General features: G+C 37.4%; 1 pseudogene; it reads right to left on the reverse strand.

Annotated features, from left to right (window-relative positions):
- Positions 1-9,643: 9,643 nt before the first annotated feature.
- LOC117091003 lies at positions 9,644-10,016 on the reverse strand (annotated as a pseudogene).
- Between the last annotated feature and the right edge of the window lie 605 nt (positions 10,017-10,621).

Here is a 10,621-nt window from a genome sequence, read left to right on the forward strand (position 1 = left end):
CATGGTAAGCAGAATGTCACTTAAACCACAGGTAAACTATTTACAAAACTTTTCTTATCAAAGATCATTAAAATTTAGGCCAAAAGGGAAACTTGCCCCAAGGAGATTCCCAAAGAATCAAAAGATTCAGTTTGGGAGGAATGTGTGGCCAATAGTGCAGTGATATTACAAAACAATACATTCGGAACTGTTATAGATTGGGCACCTCGAGGTCAATTCTACCACGATTGCACAGGACAAACTCAATTCTGTCCCAGTGCACAAGTGAGTGCAACTGTTGATAGTGACTTAACAGAAAGTTTAGATGAACATAAGCACAAAAAATTACAGTCTTTCTACCCTTGGAGATGGGGAGTAAAGGGAATCTCTACTCCAAGACCAAAAATAATAAGTCCTGTTTTCTAAGCTTCATACCGCCTTAGAATTTGGTCTGGAAATCAAACTATAGAAACAAGAGATTATAAGCCATTTGATTCTATCAACCTAAATTCCAGTCTAACAGTTCCTTTACAAAGTTGTGTAAAGCCCCCTTATATGTTAGTCGTAGGAAATACAGTTATTAAACCAGACTCCCAAACTATAACTTGTGAAAATTGCAGATTGTTTACTTGCATTGATTCAACTTTTGATTGGCAGCACTGTATTCTGCTAGTAAGAGCAAGAGAAGGCATGTAGATCCCTGTGTCCATGGACCGACCATGGGAGGCCTTGCCGTCCATCCATATTTTGACTGAAGTGTTTAAAGGCATTTTAAATAGATCCAAAAGATTTATTTTTACTTTAATTGCAGTGATTATGGGATTAATTGCAGTCACAGCTACAGCCGCTGTGGCAGGAGTTGCATTGCACTCTTCTGTTCAGACAGTAAGCTTTGTTGACAATTGGCAAAAGAATTCCACAAGATTATGGAATTCACAATCTGATGTCAATCAGAAATTGGCAAATCAAATTAATGATCTTAGACAAACTGTCATTTGGATGGGAGATAGACTCATGAGCTTGGAACATCGTTTCCAGTTACAGTGTGACTGGAATACGTCAGATTTTTGTATTACACCCCGAGTTTATAATGAGTCTGAACATCACTGGGACATGGTTAGATGCCATCTACAGGGAAGAGAAGATAATCTCACTTTAGACATTTCTAAATTAAAAGAACAAATTTTTGAAGTCTGTCAAAGTCACTTAAATATTGTGCCTGGAGCTGAGGCGTTAGATCAAGTGGCAAAAAATCTTTATGGATTAAACCCCATGACTTGGATTAAGTCTATTGGGAACTCTACTGCAGTAAATTTTGGAATTATGTGTCTCTGTTTAATCGGCTTGTTTTTAGTGTGCCGGACCAGTCAAAGAATCCTGCGTCAAAATCGAGAGAAGGAACAATCCTTCATCGCCACGGCACATTTATATAGAAGGAAAGGGAGAGAGGATGTTGCGGGAAGTCAGGGACCTTGAACAGAGGGACTGGCTGAAGCCACAGCAGAAAAACATAAAATGTGATGATTTCATGGACATTTATTAGTTCTCCCAAATTAATACTTTTATAATTTCCTATGTCTGTCTTTACTTTAATCTCTTAATCCCATCATCTTCTTTGTAAGCTGAGGAGGATATATGTCACCTCAGGACCCTGTGATGATTGCGTTAACTGCACAAATTGTTTGTAGAGCATGTGTGTTCGAACAATATGAAATCTGGGTATCTTGAAAAAAGAACAGGATAACAGCGATGTTCAGGGAACAAGGGAGGTAACCCGGAACTGGCTGCCGGTGAGCCGGATGGAACAGAGCCATATTTCTCCTCTTTTTAAATGCAAATAGGAGAAATATCGCTGAATTATTTTTCTCAGCAAGGAACATCCCTGAGAAAGAGAATGCACTCTGAGGGTAGGCCTATAAACGACCCCCTTGGAAGCGTGCCGCCTTTTACAGTCGAAGCCGAAGGGATGAAATAAGCCCCGGTCTCATGTAGTGCTCCCAGGCTTATTAGGATGAGGAAATTCCTGCTCTCAAACCCCGTTTCCTGCTAAGATGTTATCAAAGACAATGCGAGCCTGAAATTTCATTAGCAATTTTAATTTTAATTTTAATTTTAATGCCATCCTGTGATCTCATCCTGCTTCCACTTGCTTTGTGATATTTATTACTTTGTGAAGTATGTGATCTCTGTGTTGGTACCAGAAACTGAGGCAATGGCAGGAGTTGCTGATGGCCTCACCAATCTTAACCCTGTCACTTCGGTTAAGACCATTTAAAGTACTACTATTGTAAATTTCATATTAATCCTTGCGTGCCTGTTCTGTCTGCTGTTAGTCTGCAGGTATACCCAACAGTTCCAAAGAGACAGTGACCATCGAGAACGAGCCATGATGACAATGGTGGTTTTGTTGAAAAGAAAAGGGGGAAATGTAGGGAAAAAAAAGAGAGATCAGACTGTTACTGTATCTATATAGAAAGAAGTAGACATAAGAGACTCCATTTTGTTCTGTATTTGAGATGCTGTTAATCTGTGACCCTACCCCCAACCCTGTCCTTGTAAGAGACATGTGCTGTGGTGACTCAAGGTTTAATGGATTTTGGGCTGTGCAGGGTGTGCTTTGTTAAACAAGTGCCTGAAGGCAGTATGCTGGTTAAAAGTCATCACCATTCTCTTTTTTTTTTTTTTTTTTTGTACCCAGGGACACGTACACTGCCAAAGGTCGCAGGGACCTCTGCCTGGGAAAGCTAGGTATTGTCCAAGGTTTCTCCCCATGTGATAGTCTGAAATATGGCCTCGTGGGAAGGGAAAGACCTGATCGTCCCCCAGCCTGACACCTGTGAAGGGTCTGTGCTGAGGAGGACTAGTATAAGAGGAAAGAAGGCCTCTTGGCAGTTGAGATAGAGAAAAGCATCTGTCTCCTGCCTGTCCCTGGGCAATGGAACATCTCGGTGTAAAACCCGATTGTATGTTCTGTTTACTGAGAAAGGAGAAAACCGCCTTAGGGCTGAAGGTGGGACATGCTAGCACAATTCTGCTCTTTATGCACTAAAAAGGTTTATAGAGATGTTTGCATATGCATATCAAGGCACAGCACTTTTCCTTAAACTTATTCATGTCACAGAGATCTTTATTCATATGTCTTACTGCTGACCTTCTCCCTAAGATGATCCTATTATCCTGCCACTTCCCTTTTTCTAAGATGGTAAAAATAATGATCAACAAATACTGAGGGAACTCAGAGACCCGTGCCGGCGCGGGTCCTCTGTATGCTGAGCGCCGGTCCCCGGACCACTTTTTCTTTCTCTATACTTTGTCTCTGTGTCTCATTTCTTTTCTCAAGTATCTCATTCCACCTAACGAGAAACGCCCACAGGTATGGAGGGGCAGGCCACCCCTTTAACTATCTCATTTAGTATCATCACCAACTTTATAAAGTAGGCATTATCATTCTGTTACTCTGAGAAGGGCCCCACACTTAAACTCCCACAACACAAATTTACCTATGTAGCAAAGCTGCACTTGTACCCCAAACTTAAAGTATGAGTTTTAAAAGAAGAAATATCAACAATACATTTTTTAAAAAGGATCTGCTATTGCCACCTAGAAATTCCTAATACTTTTATTTTTGAATTACAAGCAAAGTCTATGAGATACAGAGCATGCCAGTAAGCAGTGGAGATTGGCCTCAGGGTGTCCCTGCAAGTGCAGGCTCAGAATTTTGAGCCTTAGGCTTTACGCAATTGGCCTGGTGCCCCAACACACAGGTATAGGCTTCAGGGCAGTTCAGCGGGTATTCTGGGGTCCCAAGAAAACCAGTTGGCACCTGGGTCCAGATTAGGAGCCATGGTGAGACGCAGTAGAGGTAGCAGTAGTGGTTCTGGCCACAAGAGAGAAGCGAGGCTCCATGTATTAGCAGCACTAGGCCCCATGGAGAGACTATGGCTGGACCTTCCATCCCCAGAGCCCATCCTTGTGGCTTGTGCACAAATAATAACTCTCTAAACTGAGGGCTGGACAAGAACTGTTAATGCACAGGCAGTATACTGTATCAGCAAATAATTAAAAACTAAAACTTACACATAAACGTTGCCATAAAACATACCGGGAAGTGTCTAGAATTCTTCAAAGTGTTCAGAATATCCAGTTTTGAAAACTGCTGCAATACTGGAAAGCAGATATCAACAGTCTTAAAAATAAAAATTAAATTTAAAGATCATCATAGTGAACAGAAAAGAACATGATTTCCATATGAATCTTCAGATAAACTAAATTCTCAGGACAACCTACATTTAATCTTTAAAAATTCATTAAAATTTCAGATGTTTTCTTCTTAGTATGTTTGTCAGCTGCTTTTTCCTCTCACACTCTGCTAAAGGAAAAATAGTTTGCATGTCCACTGTCTTTTTGGAATAAAGATAACTTTAAAATTAATAATAAAAGCAACTCTAAAATTAAATTTTCTCTCCTAATTGAAGATACAAAGATAAAATGCATTACCAGGTATTTTGAATTATATATATATATATAAAATGAATCAATTTTTAGTTTCTTAAATTGATTCTGCAAGTTACAAGGAATGTCTGAAGAAGTGTTAAAATAATATTGTATAAGTTTAAATTTGAAATTAAACTCAGAATACATAAAATTTATTTGTATTAGGTCATAAATACACAGCTTTAGTAGTTTACCAAAAATATTTTTCTCAAAATAGAAAATTATTTGTAGCCTTGCATTTCTCAAGAGCAATTTATGTCACTTTCACATATATTTTTAGAACATTGAAGTATAAGTTTTGATGACTTAATAAACAAATTTGCAGTAGTGATCCAGAAAAATCTTATGATTAATCAAGATGCCACATTAATAAAGTATTAAAACATATTGACATTTTTGATAATACAGAATCCTGGTGAGTGAATATGTTCCCTGATGTCCCTAGATACCAAGACAAATCTCAATCTTTAAAACTTTGATTTTGTTCAATTTAAATCTGTTTTTCAATATTTTATCTTTCACTATTTGTTGTATTACATCAATTTATGACAAAATGTTTTTCATTTGTAAATTTATGTTTTTATTCATGTATCACGATTATCCATTACATTTTGCAATTAATAACTTTTTAAAAACTGTTTATTTTTTAGTTACATTTAATAGCACTTTTTCCTGCATTTCTTATGAGGTAACCCACATTATCCTTTCACAGTAGGCTTCACAAATTTTGCAGCTAGTCAAGTATATAGACAAAGTAAATTGCATAAAAACTCATAGCTAGCAAATAAAGTAGTCAGTATTTCAACTCTGAAAGTCTGGCCCCAAATCTCTGAATCACTAAGCTATGTATACAATTTCTACATTAAGGAATCAAAGCCCGTGAGGGCAAACGGAGTGTAGGACATGATCAATAAGTAATAATCCAGGTAGAAGGGAGGACTATGACTCATTGGACAATGCTGGTGTGGTCTCCTGGAGCTGTTGATTTCAAAAGTTACTATTACCATGAATAACCAGATGATATTAATAAGCACAAGATAATACAAATTTAAAGAACTTGTATTAGTTTGTTAGAGCTGCTTTAGCAAAGTTCCACAACTTGAGTGACTTAACCAAGAGAAATGTAGTTTTTCATAGTTCTGAAGATTAGGAGCCAGAGAAAAGGTAAAAGCCGGGTCAGTTTCTTCTGAGGGCTGTGAGGGAAGGATCTGTTAAGCGACTGTTTTTTTGCCTTATACATGGATGTCTTCTCTCAGTGTCTTCACGTTTTTTTTCTGTATACATCTCAGTGTCCAAATTTTCCTTTTAAATAGATATCAATCATATTGGATAAGGGGACACCTTAATGACCTTATTTTAACTTGATAATCTCTATAAAGACTCTAAGTACCATTGTGAGGTACTAAGGAGTTAGGACTTCAGTATATGAATTTGACGGGACACAGTTCAACCCATAACAATGCTATATGTTTTAAAGTGTTTTCACAGTGTGCTTTTATTTTTGCCTAAAGTAGGACTAAATGAAATGAAGAAATACAAGGGAAAATATAATAATTTCTACGTTGAATAAAAAGACACCGATGTCTTCAATTATATGCAATGCCGGTGAACATGTTTCTTAATGTTCTAGATACTAAGACATATTTCAGTCTTTAGGGCATTGATTCTGTTCAATTTAAATCTATTTTTCAGTGTACCACTAATATTAATCAAATTCAGTATTTTGTAACAATAACATGTCCTCCACTAGAAAAATAATTTAAAAATTAAATTCTATTGCATAAGATTGCCTTAGGTGAAAAAAAGCAACACTAAAAATTGGGGGGAAAATATACATATTTTTCTGAATATGTATATTTTGTATGTACATATATATGTCTCCTCTCTCTCTGGAAAATTATGGAATAGTGAGAGAAATGGTGTCACTATAAACAAATTGGCAGCAACCAAGATAGATTGAGGAACAATAAATACTCAAGAACAGCCATATTTTATTATTTTAAAAATCAGAAAAGGAAAAATATAAAAATAAAGTTTTCTTAAAGTAAGAAAAACAGCATTTTTTGTTTCAGAATAACTTCAAAAAGCAGCCACTTTCTAGAGCTATAAATGAACCATGGAGATAGGTCATAGTGCTCAGCTGTGTAAAGTAAGGCACAGATAAGGAGATCCAGTAGGTTGTAAAAGTAACAATATTCATGACTTACTGTCTTTTATATTTTATATCATACTTGCACTGTTATATAACGTCTAGGGACTTTCAGAGGAATTGTAGTAGCTGCAATGAATTATTTATCTGCACATGAACACAAAACAAAACAAAAAAATGCAGTTAGTCCATGTTCTCAACTATGCGTTCGAGGGAGAAGTGTTGTAAATACACAGAAGAAAATCTCCTAAAGCTAAGGTTTTGCATTGAAGTAGGAAATGTTCCTAATGTTTCAGAGGACAGTTACTTGGGTGCAGCTTTTGTTTCTGCTCTGTATATTTGAAATTGAAGTTTAAAGTGCCTATACTTTTAAAAAGAGAGTAACTTTTACAGTATCCTTATACTCTTAAGTTTAAAGGTTACTTATTTTGTTTCCCAGTGCCATATCTAATTAGGACCAACATTGATGTTAAGAAACCTAGGTTAATATTTACTAACCTAAATATTAGTAAACATTCTTAGACTTTCAAATGAGGCATTTTTTTCTTCTTATATTTCTCAGTTTATTGTATGAAGAAAATGGCAAGTAACATTTAGATTATGAAAAGGGAACCTGGAGCATTTATTCAATAATCAGTATAGAGTAGTACAACTACAACTACAAACCAATAAATTATGCAGTTTAATTCAGCAGTGCTTTTCTAAGGTACAATTAATCCTATAATGGGAATAGAAAATTTAAAAAAGGAAAAAAGTATTGTGAATTTAGAGATTATATTTTATTTTAGGAGAAACTAGTGTTCAGTTATTTCTACCCTACCATACACAGTAGACCAGCAAAGTGAGCACCCTTGTTTTGCATGACAGTTGTCGTAGGCAGAATTCTAAGATGGTCTTCATGATCCCCACCCTTAGTATCTAATTCTGTGCATAAGCTTCTCTCTTTGTTTGCAGACAGAAACGTTACTTTGCTTTTAACCAAGAATATGGCAAAGTAAAGGAATTTTGCAGACATAAGGTTTCTAATCAAAAGGAAGATCATCCTGGGAGGACCTGACATAACCAAATAAGCCTCTTAAAAGAAGAACCAGACATTCCCTGAAAGAAGAGATGAAGCAGTAGGGCTTCTTGCCTGCTGGTCTTGAAGAAGAAACAGTCTTGCCTGCTGGTCTTGAAGAAGAAACAGTCATTTTCTGAACTACCTATGCAGAAGGCTAGGAACTGTGATCATCAATCTCACAAATACAAGGAATTGAATTCTGCAAACAACTTGCATGGTTTTGGAAGAGAACCTCAAGCTCCAGAGGAGAATGCAGTCCTGGCCACCTTTATTGCAGCCTTTTGAGATCAACATAAGGATGCACTTAAGCTATGCCCAGACTCCCGACCCATGCAAACTTTAAGGAAATAATATATATTGTTTTAAGCCACTATTTGAGGTAATTTTTATACAGCAATAACTAACATATGTAACAATCATGAAATGTGCTAAAACATAACTGCAGAAAGGTCATCAGAAAAATGTTATTGGTCATAGCCTTTATATGGATCTTACAGTCTAAATGTTTCAATATTTATTTTCAGTTGCTTACACAAATATAATCACACACACACACAGACACACACATACAGGTACACATACATATGTATACCTGAGAAACCCTAAAGTGAAAAATTAATCACATTTAAATAACAGTTGTTAAATTACTAAATCCAGCATAACCTGGATCTGGCTTCAGGTAAGGTTTATCCCAGCATTTGTAAGTATCACAACTTGTAGGCACTTGCCCATTTTAAAAACATGACTATCAGTATGCTTCCTGTTCTACTTTAGGTCACATGGCATGACTTCAAGATAAAACATAACTCTGTAATTCTATATAAATAGTAGGCTAACTGTTGATAGAAGATTTTTGAAGTTTAGATAGATTAAAACCATAAAAAACAAGAAAAGTTTCATGTTATTTATATTAATAGAGAATAATTTATCAGAGTAGAAAGGCTATTATCATTTACAGAGATACAAAAATCACAAAACAAACTTAGTTTAATAGTAGGTTTTAAATAGAAAGACAAAATATGACATGAAGTATTAGATATATATTTATATTACTTTTATAATCAAAGTTGAAGAAGTATTTCCATGTGTATTTGACTTTTCTTTTTCTTTTTCTTTTTCTTTTTCTTTTTTTTTTTTTTTTTTGTCCTGACAGCACATTCACACTGGGACCTCAGACCACTAAAGGCAGAAGGTACTCTGAGCAGCCAGAGCTGGCCAGGCCCTGTTTTTAGAGGTGGTGGGGTGGCATTCTTGACACGTGTTGTATGCTCAGGGGCAGCACACCCGCTCACTCATCCCTGGTGCAGGACTCTGCAACACCCTCCTGACCAAAGAGCGGCCACAGAGGGCTGATAAGCAGCATCTACTCTTGGAATAAAGCAGGAAGAAAAGGGGCAAAAATGGAGGCAGTGGGGAGAATTGTGTGTGTCTGCCCATGGAAGGCTGTGGTGAACCACAAAGTACCACGATTCTGTCCTTTACTCAGAAACCACCCGTGAGCCTCTGCTTTATTCCAATTCCATTACACTTGCCTGAAATTGTCTCTCCCCTTTCTAAACAAAGCTTCCATTGTCCCTCTCCCTTCCTCCCTGCTCAGGGGCCATGTGAACAGCAGGTCATTATTGAGAAGTACCTGTTGCAGTCATTCTCACACCCTGCAGCCACTGCCACACCCACCCACTGGTGACTGCCAGGGCCTGTCAATAGATCTTATGTCCACTGAGCCCTGGTGGTGAGGTCCAGCAGCCACCGACAGGTTGAGTGTTCCCTCCTGCCATCAAAGAGCACCCAAGTACTTCAGACAAAGAGGCTTCATACAGGAGCTATGGCCAGATTCTTTACACCTGACCCCTTGCAGGAGAGCCTGCCCTTACAGGCGTCAGGGTTGGAGGGTCTTAGGTCCTCCATGACCCCAGGCAGAGGAGCTGGTCACTGGTGCCCCATCTTGATTCTTGTGTCTCTCATCCTTTCAAGAAGAACTTGAGACCTTTAAGCTCATCCTGATTGAAGGGGTTCAAGTTAAAACTCTTCGGCTCTGGTTTGCCTTAGGCCTCATTGTTTTGGGATTATTTCTATATCTTTATCCAGATGATCCTGATTTTTCTTAATCATTTCCTTCACCTGAGGGTAAGGCATCTTGACAAACATGTTCCTGAAGCAAACCACATCTTCAGAGAGGCTGAGCCCATTCTCCAGGGCTCTGAGGCCTTCTGGGTTTTTATTCCTTTTGGCATCCACATCCACAACCTGCTGCTTGTCCACCAGCACCTCCTCCACAAGCTCCTCCATCTCGAACAGGTACCACAGAATTTGCTCTGCATCAGGTGACAGCATGGCACCCACCAACTCGAGTGCACAACCCCTCATTTGATCTTTCAATGCTGGAAGAAACTGCTCCATCAAGTAATTAAAATACTGTACAGTGTTTTGAAATTAACATCTTGCCACCAGCAATCTTATGTGTATATATTTAACTTTAGATTAAAGTCAAATAGGACCTAAATGTGATTTGTTTCACCCTTAATAAAAATTTCAATATTCCAAAGGTGATCTAGTCATCTCGGAGCTTAATGAATGTTCTCCCCATTGCCAGTCAGGGATAAGATGCCATTTCTACCTCAAAGCTCTTCTAGGAGTTTTATAATTTTGCATTTTGCATTTAGCTCTGTGATCTATTTTCAGTTAATTTGGGGAAGAATGTAAGGTCCGTATCTAGATTCTTTTTTCTTTTTCACATGTGGAAGTCCAGTTGTTCTAGAACCATTTGTTAAAAAGATTCATCTTTTTTCATTGTATTGTTTTTGTTCCATTGTCAGTGATCAATTGACTGTATCTATATGGACCTATTTCTGGGTTCTATTTAAGGGAGTATTTATAAATATCATTTGGGACTCTTCTGTGAGGAAAACTTGACCTTATCTTTCATTTATTCATTTAAT

Source organism: Trachypithecus francoisi, unplaced genomic scaffold, assembly GCF_009764315.1.
Source record: "Trachypithecus francoisi isolate TF-2019V2 unplaced genomic scaffold, Tfra_2.0 Lachesis_group11, whole genome shotgun sequence".
Taxonomy (NCBI): Eukaryota; Metazoa; Chordata; class Mammalia; order Primates; family Cercopithecidae; genus Trachypithecus; species Trachypithecus francoisi.